General features: G+C 48.8%; 1 protein-coding gene across 2 annotated transcripts in view; it reads left to right on the top strand.

Annotated features, from left to right (window-relative positions):
• The first annotated feature begins 4,883 nt into the window (after positions 1 to 4,883).
• The window catches only part of RALA (RAS like proto-oncogene A), a 30,365-nt gene continuing 29,248 nt past the window's right edge, over positions 4,884 to 6,000 (top strand). The window contains exon 1 of one of the 2 annotated variants that reach the window (XM_084205062.1): positions 4,884 to 5,019. The gene's annotated coding sequence lies outside the window, so the exon portion shown is untranslated. The remainder of the gene's footprint in view (positions 5,020 to 6,000) is intronic. The other variant, XM_084205063.1, reaches the window with a different exon arrangement.

Here is a 6,000-nt window from a genome sequence, read left to right as displayed (position 1 = left end):
GCACCACTACCTCAAGGCAGCCATCACTCGCTTGTGTAAAGTAGGATCTACATCCCTCATCTGCCCTTATGCATGCCGGTTATATAACTCAAGAGTAGAATGTCCTTAAAACCTGACTATTCCTTACAGAAAAGCACACAAAGTTACAAACTTGAGAAGTATGAGGATGTTAGTAATTAGTCGAGTAATTGTTTAGCATATTCTTCACTCATTGTTACTTATGTTTTCTCACAGCGAGTACAAACTGAAGGTGGATAAAAACTTCTAGCTCTTTCCTTTTATGGGGGGGGGCGGTGAGTCTGCTCAGAATACATGTGGATTTGGGCTGGGTAATTTCTTTTCAACTGACCTGCTACTTAGAAACTCCATTAATTCACAAATACATTTTATGCATCCTTACACACTGGAAATAAAGTGTTGTCTAATAAATTTTAACACAGTTGTGCCACCAGTCTAAAAGAGAAAAAATTAACCATAATACCAGGAAATCCTACCTCCATGTATTGATTTCAGTTCAGCAATACTTCATAACAGAAAGGCCCACACACTCACAAACCCAGCAGATGCCAGTGTAATCAATACAGGTCTGAAATAGGAGGGTGCCCTCAAGAACCAGTAAGTGGTTTGCTCATTTACTCTTTTGTCCCTTCAAAAAATTAAGTCTCTCTCACTCTGGAAGATTTATTGAGCACTTGAAGGAAGAATGGATGTTTTATGCATGATAAGATAGTTTTCCAAAGAACGTGGTTCATTTATTCATGTCAACAGAAATCTAAGATAAAATTACAGTGTTAAATTATGCATACTTTAAATATAAATTGTGTGCTACTAAATGTGTGCTAAAGGGAACAAGTACTTTTTGCTCTGTGGGAATGGAAGTTGCACATCAATGTTTTTCCCAAAGTTTCAGACATGTTTTGTCTGACATGTCCACTGTATCTTTAGCTTTTTAAAATAAATGAAATATTTGTTGATTTCTTAGTTGTATTAAAGTACATAATGCAAGTACTACTAGCACACAATTAATTACATCTCCACCTAATTATTCTTCATCATTTTTCCCTTCAAGAATTTTACGTGCAGAACTGTAATGGCACATATGCTAATACATAACAAAGGATATTCATTACCTACACCCTTTATAGCCACATTGCAAATGTCTACTATACTACCTGGATGGTTTTAGGTACCTGTGGTAGCATTTGAACACCAGAGAGCTATTCAAACCTCTTGTTGCCCTGGGCTGTGGATCCTAGGTTCTTGTACAGACAATGGAGTGAAGTAGCTGCAATACCTACTCTCCTCTGAGCAGTTGCTCCCTTACACAGAGCAGCCAGTCATGCCGTAAAATATTCCAGGTGCATCAGAGATGCTCTCGCCATGGTCACTTGTTAGCAACTGAATAGGAATTATTAATGTAGTGCATTTTCATGGAAATACTTCTTTTAGTTTTATGTTAAAGAGTTCACTTTTTCCACTTGGTTTAGGTAAGGTGCCAGGGAACAGATCAAAGAAAAAAATTAAAGGTATACTATAAACCGGTTTTTCACTGTTAAGTGAAGAACAGGTTCAAGACCACCTCTTGAAACTGAATAGCCATAACTCTTTGGGGCCTGATGAGATGCATCCCAGGGTCCTGAGGGAAGTGATTGCCAGACCATATCTGGAAAACCCTGGCAGTCAGGTGAAGTGCTCAGTGACTAGAAAAAGAGAAACATCATTCCTCTTTCTAAAAAGGGGAGAAAGGATGACCCAGGGAACGACATACCAGAGACCTTCCCCTTCCTGGGCAGACTGTGGAGCAGATACTCATGGAACAATGTTAAGCACATACAATACAAGGAGATGATCCAATACAGCCAATATGGCTTCACTGAGGGCAAATCATGCCGGACCAATCTGGCAGCCTTACATGATGGAGTGACAGCAACAGTTGACAAACACAGTTGGCAAACAAAGACTGACAGATGTCAATTACCTAGACTTCTGTAAGCTGGTCCCATGTGACATCCTTATCCCCAAATTGAAGACATGGATTTGATGGATGGAATATTCAGTGGAAAAGGAATTGACTGGATGGATGCAGCCAGAGTTGTGTTAAGTGCTCTTATGTCCAGGTGGATGCTGTTGATGAGTTGTGACCCTCAGGGGCCCATCTTGGTACCAGGGCTCTTTAATACCTTTATCAATGACACTCAGTGGGACTGAGCGCACCCCAGCAAGCCTGCAGACCCATGAAGCTGAGTGGTGCAGTTGGCACAACAGAAAGAAGAGATCGTATCCAGGTGGGAAAACTTGAGAAGTGAGCCCATAGGAACCTCAAGTTCAACAAATCCAAATGCAAAGTGCTGCACCTGGGTCGGGGAAATTCCAGATATGAGTCCAGACTGGGAGAGGAACTTGTTGAGAGCAACTGAGCTGAGAAGGACTTAGAGAGTTCACTTGCAGCCCAGAAGGCAAATGATATCCTGGGCTGTATTAAAAGAGGTGTGGCCAGCAAATCAAGGTAGGTGATTGTCTCCCTCTACTCTGCCCTGATGGGACCTGAAGTGGAGCACTGTGCTCAGGTATGGAGTCCTTAGCATAAGAAAGATGTGGATCTGTTAGAGAGAGTCCAATAGAGGCCATGAAAATGGTCAGAGGACTGAAGCATCTCTCCTACAAAGGCTGAGAGAACTCAGGTTGTTCAGCCTGGAGAAGACAAGGTTCTGGCAAGAGCTCATTGAGGCCTTCCAATACCTAAAGGGTAAAAAGAGCAATGTCTTATATGAGCATATTAGCGACAGGACACAGAGTAAATGGTTGTAAGCTAAAAAATTAGATTTAGATCAGAGCTTAGGAAGAAATTCTTTATTTTGAGGGTGGTGAGGCACTGGAACAGGTTGCCCAGAGATATTGCGGACGCCCCATCCCTGGAAGTGTTAAAGGCCAGCCAAGATGGGGCTCTGAGCAACGTGGACTAGTGGGAGTCATCTTGCCCTTGACAGGGGGTTTGAAATTAGATGATCTTTAGGGTCTCTTCCAACCCAAACCATTCTATCCAAAGGGGCAATTCCAGAGAGTGAAACAGCTGCTACCAACATCTGGCTAAGTACACTGTATGTCTTACAGGGCAAAGGTTATTTTGGACTAGCTCTAGTATTGAAGGAATAAGGAAGTACTGAATGGCTGCAGACATCAGTATTAATGAAACCTTCACTAAGACTCACCCACTCTTTTGCAATAGAAGCATTCTGGAATAAGTATTAAAAAGTAATACAGCACAGAGATACTCCAGGATTTCTTGAGGACTCCTGAATCATTTGTATATGATCACACAAAGACTCTTCCAACCTTTTCGTGGTCTCATGAAAAGTCTAACCACAGATACCATGAAAACTTTTCCCTTTCATGCAATATCAAAAATGTTCTATTTTGGACATTTGGTTTACTAGCTTTCCTTCTCTCTCCTCCTTTTTCCCCTGCCCTCTCCATTTAACACAATCCAATATTTCTTTGTGTAAATGGACATATTTTGATATTTTAATCAGAATTAATTGCATCTGGATTGCTATCAGTTTCTCAAACTCTCAGGAATTTGCAAAACTTAGTTCATACTGAAATGTGAGACCAATAAAACAAATTCTAGAGGAATATGGACTAAACACTGGCTAAATTACGTCAAAATGTCAAGATGTCAAAAATTTCAGAAAACAGAGCACAGAGAACAATGAAAATTTTAAAGTACACCTGCTTTGCAAGCAAAGTGCAATGGCTCCATGAGGTGAACACCGAGGTCAAAGTTTGTCATCTGAGGTGACAAAGTCTGGAAATTCCAGACTTGGAAACTACCTTCAGCCAAACAATTTGGTGGAGGAGGGGATGCTTCAAATCAATTTGTATTGTCTGTGAATGGCTATAGTGTGAAAAACAAAGACACACATTGAGCAGTCAGTTTTGATATAAACATAGTACGCTTAGGTTTCATTACATCACTTAAATAATGAGTTTAAATCATACTGTGTTTGCACAAAGCCCCTCTTGATGTCCACAATTTAGCAGTAAAAGATACAAATATTAAGGCACTCTTGTTATTATTATTTGACTTACTGTAATTAACATGGAAATGCTCCTATCTCCCTGTTCTGTTTGGCATCTATAAAATCCTCCATGGATTGGTCCATTATTATAAAAAAGAAAAAAAAAAAATAAACGCAAAACTCTTAAGAGCTTCATTGCTTCGTTCCCTTCTGCCAGTGATCGTTTTCCTCAAACTCAGTATATTAAATGCTTTCTCAGCTTACACTTGTGCCCTGAGGAAAGCTCCACTAGAAATAATTGTGTTTATAAACCTAGCGACAGATGTCGGTAATTTATCTCCTTACCATGGCAGTACACGCCTCCTCTATTCTCCAGATGGGGGATGAGCTGGGTGGAAGGAGGGACAGACATCGAGCTACAGTGTTTTCTCACTATCTCCCCTAACAGGTTCGGCTGAAACAAAGGAGGACATGCAGGGAAGGAAAGCAGCTGCCGTTCGCGGCTCGTAGTTAAGGTGCGGTGGGACAAGCGGGACACGACTGCACACCGGAATGACCCGCCCGGGGAAGGCGCCAGCGCCGGCCCGCCCGTTACCAGCCCCCGCCGCGCCCCGCCTAGCCTAGCCTAGCCTAGCCCGGCCCCGCACGCGCCTCAGACGGAAGGAGCCGCCCCTTTCCAGGAACCGGGCCCGGCCGTGCCGCCCCGCTCCCCTCCGCCTTGACCGGCACTGCGCCTGCGCGCCTCAGCGTCTGACACCGCGCTCCGCCCGCGGGGCGGGGGCGGCAGGGCCGCACCCGGTGACGACGCTGCGGCCCCTGCGGCGGCACTCCCGCCCCGCCCCGCCCCGCCCCGGCCGGGCCCGCCCTCCGCCCCGGGCCGCGCGCGCCGCCGGCCGTGCGCGCGGGGGCGGCGCCAGGGCCTCACCTCGCGCGCTCCGCCCCTCCCCGCGCGCTCCTCGGGCGGGCAGCGGTGCGCGCGCCGCCGGCACCACCGCCGCAGGTGAGATGGGGGCGCGCGGCCGGGCCGGGCCGGGCCGGACCGGACTGGGCCGGACTGGACTGGACCAGACCAGGGTGAAGCCGCCGCCACCGCGGCCGCCGGGGCTGGGGCCCGGGGGAACGCAAGGACCCGGCTCCGCCCGAGTCGGGGGAGTTCTCCGGTGTGGGGGAAGCTGCCGTGCGGGCGGGGGCTTCCGGCGGCTCCGTGCCCGCCGCTCTGCGCCGCCCGGGAATTAGTGTCGGGGTGCGGCTGCCGCCTCGCCGTCCCCGGCTGGCGGTGTGCGCCTGCCGGCCCCACCCCGGGGTGTGCGGACGGGCGGGCGGCGCCCCGAACCGCCTGCAGGGGCCTGGTGGCCGCTCCCTGAAGGTTACGGGCGTCGACCTTGGCGACCTCCGGCCGCAGCCCGCCCGGGCGCGGGAAGAGCGGGGAGGGGGCGGTGGGGCCGCGGCGGGGTCCGGCTGCCTGTTGCGGCGGGGGGCGGGTGCGGCTTCCCGGGGCTGCGGGGCGGCGGCGGGCGCCGCCCGTACCTGCGGAGGGCGGGGCGCGGCCGCGGAGGCACCCCGAACAAAGGGGCCGCGCTCCGGGGCTGGCGGGGAACGGGGTCGGGGTGTTCGCCTGGCGGGACCGGACGGCTGCGGCCGCGGCTGCAGCGGCGATTCCTGCCCCGGCCGGGTGCAGGAGACCCTGTGCGTGTATGTGGGCCCTGCGGTTTCTAGGGTGGGTAAGAACAGGGCTTCTGTAGTATTTAATCGCTGCCCGCTTTCATGTGCTGGGTTTTTCTGTAGTTGCTGGTAACTAGATCTTGCGTTTGCTTGTAACACAAGGGAGAAGTATGAAGAATGCTATTAAGTTCCCCAAATGAAAGAGCCTTTCGATGCTCACCCATTTGAGTAGGTCTGCGATTTGGTGTTTGCTTTTGGGTTTCTTTTAAATGGAAGTTAATAGCTTCAGCTCCTTCTTCTTAATTGAGTCTTTAAAATG

Source organism: Fringilla coelebs (assembly GCF_963513975.1).
Source record: "Fringilla coelebs genome assembly, chromosome: 1".
In the NCBI taxonomy this organism is placed as follows: Eukaryota; Metazoa; Chordata; class Aves; order Passeriformes; family Fringillidae; genus Fringilla; species Fringilla coelebs.
Note: the sequence above shows the minus strand (reverse complement) of the source record. Positions and strands in the feature narration are given on the sequence as shown.